The sequence below is a fragment of the Cnephaeus nilssonii genome (assembly GCF_951640355.1).
Source record: "Cnephaeus nilssonii genome assembly, chromosome: 23".
Taxonomy (NCBI): Eukaryota; Metazoa; Chordata; class Mammalia; order Chiroptera; family Vespertilionidae; genus Cnephaeus; species Cnephaeus nilssonii.
In genome coordinates this window covers 5,754,026-5,769,393 of record NC_137094.1, presented here as the reverse complement: position 1 = coordinate 5,769,393, position 15,368 = coordinate 5,754,026, and the positions used below count along the sequence as shown (strand labels likewise).

General features: G+C 52.3%; 1 protein-coding gene across 4 annotated transcripts in view; it reads left to right on the top strand.

The window, feature by feature from the left end:
* Positions 1–15,368, top strand: part of KIF26B (kinesin family member 26B) — a 371,316-nt gene that overhangs the window by 222,149 nt on the left and 133,799 nt on the right. The gene's annotated exons all lie outside the window — the stretch shown is intronic.

Sequence of the window (15,368 nt, the reverse complement as noted above, 5' to 3'; positions counted from 1 at the left end):
CCTGCACGCCCCCCACGGGGGGTTGAGCCCAAACCTGGGCATGTGCCCTGACCGGGAATTGAACCATGACCTCCTGGTTCATAGGTTTATTATGCTCAACCACTGAGCCATACTGGCCAGGCCTAAGCTTCTTTGACCTCAGTTTCTCTGAGAATAAAATGGAGATAATGGACCAGGAAATCTCTTAAGTTCCTGCCAAGTTTAAGTTCAAGGATCTCATGTTGTCTGCGTTCACAGGAGGGCAGGCTATAATCGATGCTCTTCCACTCTCTGCATCTGGGGGGGCCAGGGAGGCGGGGAGCAGTCCCATGGAGCCCCCTGAGGACAAGGGCTGAGCCCTGCCAGTCTGTTCCAGGAAATGCCATTTGGCAGCCTTTCTAGGACCTCGATGTGTTTCACTAAAACAGAGTCCAATTCCGATATTCTCTTTGCTTCGGGCGATATCGACAAGCTGTGTGAGCCTTCTTCCGATGGGGAGAGGGAGGGTCCTGGTTCCCAGAATACAGTGCTCTGCTGTCAGCTTTAGGGAGACCTTCCGGTAACCCCCGGTCCTCGTTGTGTGCAGTGAGAACAGTAAGAAAACGGGGCTAAATCGGGCCAAGAAAAAGCCGAGCTGACAAGAGTTCCCATGATGTTTCAAAAGAAAAACAAAGGTGCATAACCAGAGCAGAGAAGGCCCCGGGGCCACTAAAGTCTTCAGTTGACTTTGATGCCAGGGGCACTTGCATTGGTCTTTCGCTGGATGCTCAGGTTGCTCCACATCTGGCTACTGTGAGTAATGCTGCAGTGAGCTCAGGGTGCCCGTGTCAGATGGGAACTAGAACTCAGGGTGCCCGTGTCAGATGGGAGTTAGAACTTAGGGTGCCCGTGTCAGATGGGAACTAGAACTCAGGGTGCCCGTGTCAGATGGGAGTTAGAACTTAGGGTGCCCGTGGCAGATGGGAGCTAGAACTTAGGGTGCCCGAGTCAGATGGGAACTAGAACTTAGGGTGCCTGTGGCAGATGGGAGCTAGAACTTAGGGTGCCCGAGTCAGATGGGAGCTAGAACTTAGGGTGCCTGTGGTGGATGGGAGCTAGAACTTAGGGTGCCCGAGTCAGATGGGAGCTAGAACTTAGGGTGCCTGTGGCAGATGGGAGCTAGAACTTAGGGTGCCCGAGTCAGATGGGAGCTAGAACTTAGGGTGCCTGTGGTGGATGGGAGCTAGAACTTAGGGTGCCCGAGTCAGATGGGAGCTAGAACTTAGGGTGCCTGTGGTGGATGGGAGCTAGAACTTAGGGTGCCTGTGGCAGATGGGAGCTAGAACTTAGGGTGCCTGTGGCAGATGGGAGCTAGAACTTAGGGTGCCTGTGGCAGATGGGAGCTAGAACTTAGGGTGCCTGTGGCAGATGGGAGCTAGAACTTAGGGTGCCCGAGTCAGATGGGAGCTAGAACTTAGGGTGCCCATGTCAGATGAGAGTTAGAACTTAGGGTGCCCTAGTCAGATGGGAGCTAGAACTTAGGGTGCCCGTGGAAGATGGGAACTAGAACTTAGGGTGCCCGAGTCAGATGGGAGCTAGAACTTAGGGTGCCTGTGGTGGATGGGAGCTAGAACTTAGGGTGCCTGTGGCAGATGGGAGCTAGAACTTAGGGTGCCTGTGGCAGATGGGAGCTAGAATTTAGGGTGCCTGTGGCAGATGGGAGCTAGAACTTAGGGTGCCTGTGGCAGATGGGAGCTAGAACTTAGGGTGCCCGAGTCAGATGGGAGCTAGAACTTAGGGTGCCTGTGGCAGATGGGAGCTAGAACTTAGGGTGCCCTAGTCAGATGGGAGCTAGAACTTAGGGTGCCCGTGGAAGATGGGAACTAGAACTTAGGGTGCCGTGGCAGATGGGAGCTAGAACTTAGGGTGCCGTGGCAGATGGGAGCTAGAACTTAGGGTGCCATGGCAGATGGGAGCTAGAACTTAGGGTGCCCGTGTCAGATGGGAACTAGAACTTAGGGTGCCCTAGTCAGATGGGAGCTAGAATTTAGGGTGCCCATGGCAGATGGGAGTTAGAACTTAGGGTGCCTGTGGCGGATGGGAGCTAGAACTTAGGGTGCACATGGCAGATGGGAGCTAGACATATCGGTGTGATCACTTCGTAAGTTACATAGATGGTGAAGAGCCACATCGCTGTCCTTTGAGCCCACACTCTGACAGCCACTGCTAACGGACACCCCGCAGGCAGGTGGGAGTTGCAACAATTGTACGTTTGCGTATAGCTGTAGCACAGCTCCAAATGGGAGAGGCAGAAATTGGACAGGATTAAAAGGATAAATAAACAAATGCATAGTCATCGTGGGGGCTTTAGCACCGCTCTCAAGAATTGATATGGCAGGCAGACAAATAAACCAACAGGGACATAGAGATCTGAGCACCACCATTCATTCACTCACCGGAGTGACAGACACAGGCCACGGAACTCAACATGGCGCAGCGCAGTTCTTTCCCAAGTCCCCCACGTCCACGGGCTTGCTGGCTCAAAATGCAGGTCAAAGGCCTGACTCCATCCAGACTCTGTGTTTTGGACCCAGTTAAGCTAGAGATTAATGACAAAGAAAAAAAAAAAAGAAAATATCTAAACCTTTGGAAAGAAAGAAATGTCAGTGTAAATTAAGTACTATATTGAAATTAAATGATAACGAAAAGCTGCCCTATCAAGTACTAACTAACGAACCATCCTGCAGTGTGGATTCCTGACTGAGGCACTTGAGATGTTAGCTAACTATCCCCAGAGGGTAAATCATTATTAGTCCACACATATAACCCACTATCTATGCCCAAGGACTGTGTTTTAAAGTAAATTGCTGACAGGGTAACAAGAATGGAGATCATTATAGTAAAGCCAGTGTTTTAGGTGAGATGTCCAATTATTAAATAAAAAATAATGCTTAGATGAAGCTATGGTGAAACACACTTATTCTATACTCATCAATCCAAACCGCGCCCCCCCCCCCATCATGTTATATTCATCCATCTAAAAAATAATGCAACTGAACGTGTAATTTCCAGGTGATTTCTCAGCATTCAAACATCACTTATAATCTGTCAAGTTTCCATCTTCTTCCACGTCTCTGGGTATCTCTTTCCCATGTGGGAGTCTTCCCGCGAGCAGAGGGAGGTGGGCGGGATGAGAGCCCGGTCGGCCACACGTTAAGTTCTAACGGTTCAGCCCGAAAGCTTTATCATGATCAGAGACCTCGAGGGCAGCCAGTGATGAATCGGCCTGATGGGAGGTTATCAGTGTTGGCTCCCGGAGCTTAATTAGAAGCCAGTGGAATATTATCATTTGCTCCGCCAGGAAAATCTTCACTGGAGAGGCAGCTGAGTTAAGGAAGAACAGGCTGAACGCAGAGGCTGTGAGCCATGACGGAAAACTGTGTGTCCGCCGCGTCTCAGAAAGAGGGAGGGGTGGGCGGGTCCAGCACTTGGCGGTCTTCTCACCAGGCGATGGTTTCTGTGAAGTGCTATCTGATGGCACTCAGTCATCTATGCTGGGCTTCGCGAAAAGCTAGTGTGGAACCCTGGCCGGTGTGGCTCAGTGGATTGGGCGTCATCCCATGCACCCAAAGGTTGCCGGTTTGATTCCATTCCCGGCCAGAGCACCAAGTGAATAAATTGTCTCTTGAATAAGAGATAGAGAGATATAGGTATACATATGGATACACATATAGATATACATATCTATAGAAAAGTCTAGAGGCCCGATGCACGAAGATTTGTGCAAGAATGGGCCTTCCTTCCCCTGGCTGCCGGCACCGCCTTCGCTCCAGCCCGGAGCCGCCTTTCTGCCTTCCCATGCTGCCCAGAGGCCCGGAGCTGCTGGGGCGATCCGGCCGCTCGGTGCCTGCATATGCAAATTAACCCGCCATCTTTGTTGGGTTAATTTGCATGCTCACTCCTGATTGGCTGGTGGGCGTCGTGAAGGTATGGTCAATTTACATGTTTCTTTTTTATTAGTGTAGAAGAGTAGATAGTGTGGAATGTCAAGTTTCCTTCCTCTCAGTAATGGAGTCATTAATATTTGACTCCGTTTTAGCCTGGAATTTTCAATAATTTAGTCGCTGCCCCTGGGAGAGGCTTGTCCTGCCCATTTTGCCTCTTGTCCTGACCTCCAGGGTTCCGACTCTGAGCGCCCAGGGCAGAGAGGGCAGGAACAAGGCTAGTCTCCCTCTTGCCTGTCCCTTGCCTCCCTGAGCTGCTATACTGGCTCCCACTGTCCTGCCCTGCATCAGGTAGTGAATGTGGCTTAAGAAGTGTGTGTAGGGGGAGAGGGGGCAGGGGCGGAGGGCGAGGAAATGAGCAGGTGCCCTTTAAGAGAAGCAGATTGCCAGATGAGAGTGGCCACTGCCAAGAGAACTTTGCATTTTTGTGCCTGTTTTTATCTCCGTCAGGTATCTTTCCAGCGAGGCCAGCCAGGGCTCAGGTTCCCTTTGCTCGGGGAGAAAGGCGTGTGGAAGCTCCCGACTCGGGGCAGTTCGCAGTGTGCGCCTCGGCGGTGACCCATATTAGAATGTGAGAGAGAACTCAACATGACGGGGTGTGTGTGTGTGTGTGTGTGTGTGTGTGTGTGCGCGCTCACACACATGCGTGCTGGTGGCTGCCTCCCCTGGAGAGGGTCACAACACGTCACATAATCTAGGTTAATTCAACATCATCTGAGTATGACAAAGTTAAATAAATCTGCCCAGACAGACGAAGGGATGCAGCTGAGGCTACACGGTGAGTTTGGAAGTCAGAGCCCCTCCCGCACACCGACTTCCCGCCATGCTCCCTGGGAAGGAAGGGGGAGGCTGGCGTCTGATTTTACTGCTTCGGGCCAGGCCAGCCAAGTCGCTGGAGGCACACAGCTGACCCGCAGCAAACAGGTACCTGCTGATGTAGTAAATACAGGTGTCCTCAAACTACGGCCCGCGGGCCACATGCGGGTGTTTTTGCTGTTTTGTTTTTTTTTACTTCAAAATAAGATATGTGCAGTGTGCATAGGAATTTGTTCATAGTTTTTTTTAAACTATTGTCCGGCCCTCCAACGGTCTGAGGGACAGTGAACTGGCCCCCCGTTTAAAGAGTTTGAGGACCCCTGGGTAAAATCTCAGCGACTGAGAAGCTTGCACTCACAGGTGTTCTGGTTCTCCACTGACAAGCCAGGGCAGGGGCCAGGCAGGCGGGGCACGGCTCCGGAAATCACCTGGTTCCCGGAAACAGCTTCTCCGTCACGTGGCTTTCAGGTGACCTACCTGCAGGCCTGGGCCCGGGGGCGGAGGACGGGGAAGCAGCTTGCTCGGTTGGGTTCTGCCTGTGGTTTTCTGGCTGGTAGGATAACGGGGCCAGGTGAGTGGCGTGGAAGGCGTGCGGGGGTCCCTTCCCTCAGGGGGATGCTCCCTCCTCCGATTTGGGGGAGCCTCTGCGGGTGGGAGCATTGCTTTCCTCCCTGCTCCCCGACTCTCCAGCACATACTGTTTCGGGCTGGGTAGCTGCCTGTCATCCACTGGAATGTAGACTCTCGCTAAGGACATGGGGGGCTTTTAGACTCGTGCCTTAGGCTCCCAGGCATCCCTCCCAGACCTGGGAGCTCAGGATGAAGTTGCTGACTTACCTCCGGAGCCGATGCCGCCAGGGCACCGACCTCACCCTGAGAGTGTGACTGGCTGAGTCCTGGGAGTGACGGTTGTCCCTTTAGAAAGTGTTTAATCTGAAGAAATATGCCTGGCCAGCGTGGCTCAGTGGTTGAGCATCGACCGATGAACCAGGAGGTCACGGTTCGATTCCCGGTCAGGGCACATGCCTGGGTTGTGGGCTCGATCCCCAGTGTGAGGTGTGCAGGAGGCAGCCTATCCATGATGCTCTCTCTCATCAGTGATGTGTCTATCTCTCTCTCCCTCTCCCTTCCTCTCTGAAATCAATGAAAATATATATATATATAAAAAAATAGTATTGCTCATTTGGCCCACATCCTGGTTCCTAAAGGAGACTCATTTGCAGTAAGTTTAGCTCACATTTGAGGACTGAGTTCTTCAGACACATTCCGGGTTTTCCGAGTTAGAAGAAAGGTGTGACTCTGGGAAGTACAACCTGTCGCACTGTCTGGCCCGCACACCGGGTTGAAAACGGGGTTTGCGGTGATAACACCTGGCGGGCTACCTGTTAACATGCTCAGTGCCCGGAGCAAATTGGCAGGCGCTGTGTCTCCTCTCGCCAGTAACGTGTCAGAGACCGACTCCGAGTTCCTCCCAAACTCTCAGGAGAACATCCAAGACGGGGGGTAGGGTTGGGGTGTGTGTGCGTAGTCCTCGGCCTTCACCAGGGCCAGGCTGGCCCCGGGCCAACGCGGGGGTCACTCAGAATTCGAGGGGGAACCCTGCAGAGCTGGGAAGAGGCCTCCGGAGGGAGGGCGAGAGGCTGCGTACGAATGTGGTGAATTCATTGACTTGTGTCTTCCGTGAAGGTCAGGGGGAGGGTCAAGGTGAAGCTCCTTCCCCTCCCCAACTCTGCTCCTTGCTCTCTGGAGCTCAAAGGCTGCCTCCTTTCCCTGGCAACCAGAGGACAGTGTACATGGAACCAGGACTCCGTGATGTCACAGAGACAGAAAGGCGGGCGGGGGTAGGGACTGGGCACTGCTAATAACCAGAGACAAAGCATCTTCGGTGCTTTATCTCAGCATCCTGGCGATCCTTGGGCTCCGCACCCTTCTCCCCATTTCGCAGATAAAGCAAGACCTTAGAGAACTCGAGTCACTTACACAAGGTCGTCGAATGTCATGTGTGGCCGAGGGGACCCTAAAACCAGACCGCCTGGCTCGCTCTCTCTCTCGGCTTTGCCACTGAGTAGTCACCTCCAGGGAAGCTTGAAGCTGCCCTGTGCCTCAGTGCCTCCCCCCGAAGACTGAGGGCAGTTAACGCACTTCGCAGCGTTGTGACAAGGCTAAACCAGCTGGTAGACGGACAGCCCTGCGCACGGGCCTGGTGCGGTGGGGTCCGGACTGCCCAGGGGTCTGTGGTCACGGGGGTTGGTCTCAGCTGCGCTGAGAGATTTCCTCTTACAGTCGGTTTGATTCCTCTTACAGTCGGTTTGATACGTGGGCTCTTTGTTACCTGTTGTTCTGTGACTTTTTGGAGCAAATTTCCAATGTCTCTCACATCTGAAAAGGGCTGATAGTCCTGCCGTGGCCGACAAAGGGATCACGGAGGTGTTGTTTGTTTATTTATTTTTTCTCTGCAGAGCACTTTTTAAGTGGAGGCTAATTGCTGTCCTGGGCTGGTCTTCAGAATTCCTGTCAAAATTAAACTCTGTAACGTGAGGTATACGCAATTGCAGTTTTGCTAAGAGTAGCCACAACGTTGGAGGCGTACAGCCGTCCACAAGCGTCCTGTCGCCTCACCCACACGCAGGCGCAGGCCTGTCGAGCCTTCTGCTAAATCTGGCTGCTCACTGTCTGCAGAACCAGCCCGTCTCCGTCGCACCCACGCTGTGCTTTTCTGGTGTGCTGGCAACTGCTGCCGGCTGCACTCACACCAGCTGGGCGTCAGGGGGTCCTCTGAGCATCTGGCCAGCACAGACACCACCTGGGGCAGCAGACCCTTCAGACCACAGACTCCGGGCCCCGCCAGATCCCACGGTGCTCCTTTCTGATAGAGTCATTTTGTCTATTGTTTTATAACTCCTTAATACCAGAGCTCTTTATGTTATGATTTCTACCAACTAGAGATTCCGAGTTCCATGAAAAACCAGATAAAACATTCCTACTTCCTGCCCTGGCCGGTGTGGCTTTGGTTGGTTGGGCGTCATCCTTTGCACCGAAAGCTTGCTGGTCCCACCTGGGCTGCAGGCTCCGTCCCCGGGAGCGGGCGTGCAGGAGGCAGGTGATCAAGGTGTTGCTCTCACATCGACGTTTCTCCCTCTCCCTCTCCCTTCCGCTCTCTTTAAAAATCAATTAAAAACCCACATATTTTCTTGCATCTTTTCAAGATCAAGGTGGAGTGAGGAGAAGAAGCAACAATTATTCCGGAAAACCATGACTAGTTTACGTTAGACTGCAAGCTCGATGAGGATCAAAGCTGGGCTGGTCTTATTCCTGGAACTCCATGCAAATTTGGTGGAAGGAAGCAGAAAGGAAGGAAGAGAGGGAGGGAAGGAGGGAGGAAGGGAGGAAGGAAGGATGGAAGGAAGGATGGATCAGTTATGATTATGGACATTATCTGGGTTGGAAGGAAATGCCTCTAGGTCAGGAAAGAGAAGTGAAATGTCAGCGGAACTAAAGGACCCAGGACGTCAGCCGGTACCAAGTCCTTCCTTGCCATTGGGGGAGTCTCCCAGAAAACATATCGATATTGGTTAGAAAAGCACCTTACAGCAAACTATTTTTAAACCACACATCCTTTTTCCTAATTTGTCTTTTAAAAGTTACATCTAGAATTTCATGTGTCAGGTTTCCTCAGGCTTATACCTCCTTAACACGTGGATTTCATGTCCACTTGGCTGTCTAGGATGTGAATTAAACTCCTAATTTGTATAAAATGCCACGATTTTCGGTAGTGCCGGCCACCCTGTAGATACCACATGTCAAGTTAAGATACTGGCTCTCCCCCAAAATGGCATTTACATTCTTTAAAAGTGCTTCCTTTCCCCCACGCAGGTCTAACTAAATATTAGAGGTATTTGACCTTTCCTTGAAAAAGAAATGTTTGATGTCCTGACTCTTCTCACAAAAGACCTCTGTTCTCAAATGCGTTCTATGGAGAGGATTCCTCAGTTCTTTAAAGAGAGAAAACCCTCTCTCAAGTCCCCAGACGGAAGATCAAGGGCCTCGCAGGCCCGCTCATCTGAAGCGAGATTGTGGTCCCTGGAAGAAAGCTCGATGCTGACGATGCTCTCCCCCCCCCCCCCCCCCCAACAGACCAATGGACGTGGAGCTGGGACGTGGGGGTTTTAGTCTTGGCTTTGCCGCGGGGCGGCTGTCTTGCCTTGGGACGGGGTGAGCATCAGTCTCTTCTCCCCTAAGGCTCTCAGAGTTCCCAAGGCCACCCCAGCCACACTGTAGGGTCTGATGCCACATGGCTCCTCGTGGGCCCATCCCAGGGGTACGAGGCGTTTTTCAAAGGGTCTCCTAAGTGGGGTGATGTCCCAGTGCAGGGGCTCCCCGAGGGAAGGAGCCTGGTCCTGCCCCGGGTCATTTTCTTATCCCCCTCGGGGCCACTGAACACGTACCAGTTCCCAAGCTTTCAGGGTATCCAATCTTCTCTGCCCACTTAGCAGGTGTGGGCAGGGTCAGGGGGGCAGGGCCGGGGAGCAGGGCAGGGGGGGGCGAGGGGGCAGGGCCAGGGACCAAGGTGGGGGGCGGGGGGACAGGACCAGGGGGCAGGGCCTGGGGGGGTGGCGTGGAGGGGATGGGGAGGGGTGCAGGGCCAGGAGGGTAGGGTTTGGCTGTGGGATAGAGGAGGCTCTGGGCCCAGTTTTGTCCAGTAGCTGAGTCCCACCCATGCTCACTCCCCCTCCTCTGGGCATAGCCCTTCATTCTAGAACTTCTTAACTCCTTTCCGCCTTCCTCTCTGCACACTCTCCTCCTTCCTGCTCTCTGCTCTTCTCTTCTCCCTCCTTTAACACTGGCACTGTGTCAGGGCTGTCCCCATCCCAGAACGAGGCTAGGAAACCGGGCTACAAAAGGCAATAGGAACCTACAAAGGAAAGTGTACGATTTAAATACCTTAAATGGGCGCATCCCTAACTTTCTACTGAAAGACAAACTGCATAATGACTTACCTTTGCAAAATTAGCCAATAAAACATAGTGTTTTACAGGGAAAAAGCTATGCCCAGGCTTCCACACGCTTCACAGCTCCAAACAGGGCAGAGGGAAGTCTTCTCATTAGCAGACTTGGGGTCCATGTTTGGGGACAACTGAGGGCTTGAAGATGCAGAGGGCCGAAGACAAGGCCTGTGTACAACTCGCATCACATACTACACTGCCCCTCCTTCGGTCACGCTTTCTTTTCTGAACAGCCCAGATCTTGAAAACAATTACCAAACATACATGTAAAATGTGTGGACTTGGCGGCACCTCACGTTGCTTGTTAACCATCTCTGCGTTGTACTTTTGGAATACACACGACTTAGTTTTGTCTCGGTGTCTTTGAATGACTAAGGATTTCCCAATGTTTGGTATTTTCCCTAGGGAAATTCGTAGGTAACTTAGGTCTGATCCTTTTAGAGTTTAAAAAAATTCTATTTGCTCACCGCTAAAGGTTCTTCCTTGCATACGAATACATGCATGTTTATGTAAAATGTATCACTATACCTTTAGCGTCTTGGGTTTCTTTTCTTTTTAATTAGCACTTGGAATAGTATTTCCTTATAAAGGAACTAAGGAAATAGTCTCTCTGGGGCTCCCTGCCGACACAGTGGGGTCTAATTTCTATGTCCCCCAAGCCAGCCCTTGTCACACGCCACTCACTGTGCCTGGAGCTAGGAAGGCGGACATAACTGCAGACCACAGCCAAGGAATGTCGTTCATTTAGCCCAAAGCTCCTCCCTCTACTTGGCCATCTTAAATTCTTCCCATAACCTCATAAGCTAATAAGTTCCCAAATCTTCCAGGAAACAATTCTTAATTCCCTCATCATTTATGCAGTTTTTAATTTGCGCAATAAACGGAGTCTGTCACTTAATCTATGTCACGCTCTTGTCTTTATACGCGAGTTGATTGGTTTTTTCCAAGTCAGTAGTGTGGCCGAGGGCACATGCCGTTGTTCCACTTTTTGGGGTCCTCTGAGGACCGAGCGTTACAGACGAGGGGAGGGGTCTGTGGGATCATCTGAACCAGTGTTTCCCAAAAATATGGCTCACGGTAAAGCCCTGATTTCCGAGGAAATCCTCAACAGAGAGAACGGATAAAGGTAGAACGTCTCTGGTTGAAGGGGGATCGCATTTCCTGTGCCACCCAGAGCTCACGGCCTCTCATTTCCTCCAGACGAGGGAACTCAGACCTGGAGGGAAAATCAGTCGCCCAGCATTTGGGGGGCGAGAGTGGGGGATCGCTTTTTGTTGTCTTGCGGCAACGACATCTCTAGAGGCACCTGTGTGGGGATTGCAGGTAGTTAAGTGGCAATGACTGAGGGGGAGGGGTTCAAGGGCCCAGCACAAGGACACCACGCTCTATCCCAGGGGCTTGCAGGTTGGCTTCTCTGGAGACGGACACTGAGGTAGAGTTGGCCACTGAGGTGGAGTTGGCCACGCAGAATGTTTATTATTAACACCCATAGGAATGGTGTCAAGACACAGGGTTGCACAGAGGACAATGCCAAAATGCCTCAGGGGCCCCACAAAGCCTCGGCCAACCCACCGGGGCACTCTGGAACATAAAGGGCCCGTTGTGGTGCCTTTCTTGGACTTAATGGCTTTCCTGGGCCCTTGAACCCCCACCACCATCCGCCTTTGGATGCGGGCCGCCCTGGGAAGGCCATGCTCTTGGGAGAAGTGGCTTTTTGCAGCGGAGGCAAATCCTAAAAGAGCTGACAGCTGGAGGCTGGCTGTCCACAGCTGGGACAACAGGACCTCCCTGGAAGCACGATCTAGAAGGCACATCTGTCTCCTTGTCTCCACTGCGGAGGCCGCTGGGAGTTGTGGTGAGCACAGGGCAGTGGAGAGGAGGATGCTGGAGGCAGTTTCCCAGACGTCTGCTAGGCCACCCAAGACTGCCCCTGAGGGATTCCCAACCCTCATGCTGAGTGTGATGCTTGCTGAGCAAATGTTTTGACAAAGAGGTCACCCCTCAGATCGCTGCCCCTTTGTGTTTTAAGATGGAATCCCGTGGCTGTTTTTCATTTTCATCCCTGTTTCACCACCTTTAATGGCATTTTCATCTGGGAGGGCTTACTTTGGTACAGTGGCTAAGGCAGCGGTTTATGTGTGGAAGGATTTGGATTCTAGAGCTCATTCTGGAAGTCATTAGCTGTGTGACCTAGGGCAGGTCATTTACCTTTTCTGAGCTGTGATTCCTCAGTTATTCATGGGGGACTTGATACTAAATAAAACACTTTGAAACAAAAACAGTATTTGAAATGCCCCTTAGATAGTGATAAACTCCAGAGTTGTCTTGGGCCCTCTTACTCTAGCACTCATCTAACCATCCTTCACTCATATATTCACTCATCCATCCACCCATCCAACTCATCACCCATCCATCCATCCATCCATCCATCCATCCATCCATCCATCCATTCATCCACTCATCCATCCATCCATCCATCCATCCATCCATCCATCCATCCATCCATCCATCATCCACTCCATCCATCCAACCATCCAACTCATCACCCCTATATCCATCCACCCATCCATCCATCCACCCCTCCATCCATCCCTCCATCCATCCATCCACTCATCCATCCGTCCATCCATCCATCATCCACTCAACCCATCCAACCATCCAACCATCCATCTACTCTGTCCAACCTTCCATCCACTCCGTCCGTCCATCCATCCATCCATCCATCCATCCATCCATCCATCTATCCATCATTCACTCCATCTATCCATCCATACATACATCCACCCATCCATCCATACATACATCCACCCATCCATCCATCCATCATTCACTCCATCCAACCATCTATCTACTCCATCCATCCATCCATCCATCCATCCATCATCCATCATTCACTCCATCCATCCATCCATCCATCCATCCATCCATCCATCATCCATCATTCCATCCATCCATCCATCCATCCATCCATCCATCCGTTCATTCAATTATTAGTATGAGTGATTCCTAACTTTTCATTTATAATTGCTCCAAACTTCTTAAGCCAAATCAACGGGAGATTTTGTTTTCTGCTGATTTTGGTGGTCCTCCAGGAGAGGTGGTAAAGCTCTGCTCCTAATTCACACAGCCCAGCTCTGTTCAGGACACCTCTTTGCCACCACTGATGGCAAACGTGAGACCTCTCTGAGCCCCAAACACATCCGCTTATCAGAAACCACCCCCACAATATTGCACATCTCCCGGGCTCACGCACTCCCGTGCTTCCTTCGCTTTTTGTCCTGTTAACGCTAGGTCAGTTCTTTGCTATTTTTTTTCTCTTCATTATCCACTAAGTCCTAACTTTCTAGACCAAGTCTCAGAAGTTATAACTTATTTAAGTTTTTTAAGTGTATTATGCACACAAAAATAGTATATGGAACATTGAAAGATGCTCAGTTTAAAGCCCACTAATAGAGCAAATGTCTATGTACCAACCACACAGGTTAAGAAATACGCTTATGGTACATTTAGCTATTTAATCAGTGCATGTTTATTGAGTGCCTACTTTGTGTCCAGAATTCGAGAATGTATAGCACCGGCTGAGAGATCATCTAGTTTATGTGAAACAGCTCACCGCCATGTAACGGAGGAGAGAGAGACTGGCTGCTGCTGATCAGTGCGCAGAGGTTCTTGCCGTGAGAAATGCTGGCCAACGCGCCTGGGGCCACCCCTGCACCTGGTCCATGTCCCTGCGCCGTGAGAATTAGCATGGCTTCCGAGAGGGTGAGACTGCGGACTGAGTTTTCAGGGATGGTTTGTCTGGGGAAGAGGAGCATTCTGGGAGTTGCTCTGAGAGTTATTAGCTGTGAGAACACGCGGCATGTTTGGAAAGTGGCAAGTCATTCCTTCTTCTAACTCTCATTTAGTTCCTACGATTCTCTCTCCTGTTCATCCCCCGCCCCCCATGTTAGTTGTATTCTGTCCCTCCACCCTCCACAAATGCTGGGTTCTCACTGGTGTTCCCTGAGGGTCTCTTCTCAGTTCCTTCCATTTTTCATTCATCCAGCCGCTCCCTCAACACCGATGACGACATGGGTCTTCACGAACTTCATCAGAAGTTTGCATCCGACGCACCGGTGGGGCTGGGGAAACGGCAGGGTCTTTGGGGGAGGGTCCGAGCCCCGTGTTACCAGGTATTTCTGATGGGGAAGACTGGGACGATCGTTGGAGAAACACGTGTAGAGAGGGAGTGCAGGAGGGAACATTCAGGAATGCGTCCCAGATGATCTTGTTCTGCCCACCTTCATAGCTGCCCCTTCCAGCATGCCTGGTAGTTCTTCCTCCTTCTATGCCTGCCCCCGCCCCCCCCCGCCCCCCCGCAGAGCCCCGTGTGTGCCGTGTCCCTGCTCCATGCCACTCCGTCCCTCGGGCATAATCTGCGCCTTGCTCTGTCTGTGAGTGTCCCGGGCTGCAGTGCCACAGACAGTGGCGTGTGGCATGCGGAGAGAGATGACGGCCACACGAAAGCCCCTGCCTTCCCTCTCTGCCTTCTTCTTTTGGGGGGCGCCTTTCCTGAGGCAAGAAAAAGCAGCAGGACCCCCCATAGCTGGGGAAGGCATGATCGAGGATGGGGTCAGAGGCACTGGGCTGCCCGCCGACTTGCACTTCCACCGCCGAGAGCATCTGAGTCGTTTCAAGACATGTGAGCTGCGAGACGAGACGTTTTCACTGAAATACACGCGTGTAGATGTTGGTCTCGTGGGGACGTTTGCCTGCATGCGTGTCTACACGTGCTTACTGACAGGGACGCACACGAATCCGGGCCCCGGGGTGCCGTCGGCTTTGTCTGCCCTGGAAGTGGGTGTGGATGGGAAAGGAAAGATCTGAAACATGCATGTTGGAAGTGTGAGCTGCCGTTCCTGTGCCCAGGGAATTCCTGAGCGTCTGTGGCTAATGGGAGTTTTAGCGAGTGTTTCTGTCTCCGCTGGGCTGTCCTCTCCCTCCCTCTCCCTGGCTCTCCCCCTCCCTCCTGCCCGCCTCTGCTCTCCCCTCCCTCTCTCGGAGATAGCAGGCAGGAGAGGGAACTGGCAAGCAGCCTCCCGACCGGACTGGCAGCATCCAGGCGCGCGTCCCCTCCATCCATGCGCCGCTCTTGGAGGGAAAGGCGATGCTGGGGCTGGGGCTGAGCTGGACGGGGCAGGTGGCCGGTGCCTCCGGGGGGCCAGGGTCCTGGCTGAGCCGCAGGCTGGAGTGGCAGGAATGTTGCAGAGGGCTCTGCTCTGAGTATTCCCAGACCCCCATGGATTTCGGGATTTCCCAGCCTCTTCTCCTTCCCCTCGGCACTTCCCTGCTTCCTCCTGAGATGGCCCAGACCCGGGAGACGCCGGAGAGGAGCTGTGCGCTGGCGGACAGGGCGGATGGGAGCCTGCTCTTGCCGATGGATGTAGCCAGGATGTCTCGATGATGGACTGGGAAGTGGTGTAAGTAGTGGTTGTACGTGCTCCTGTCGTTGGATGGTCTGTCCTCGTGGCTTTTTTCCTTTCTGCTGTAACTTTTCCAGCGAATTTCTTTTTGAGAAAGATGAAAAGAAAAGGTGGTAGAAAGTACTC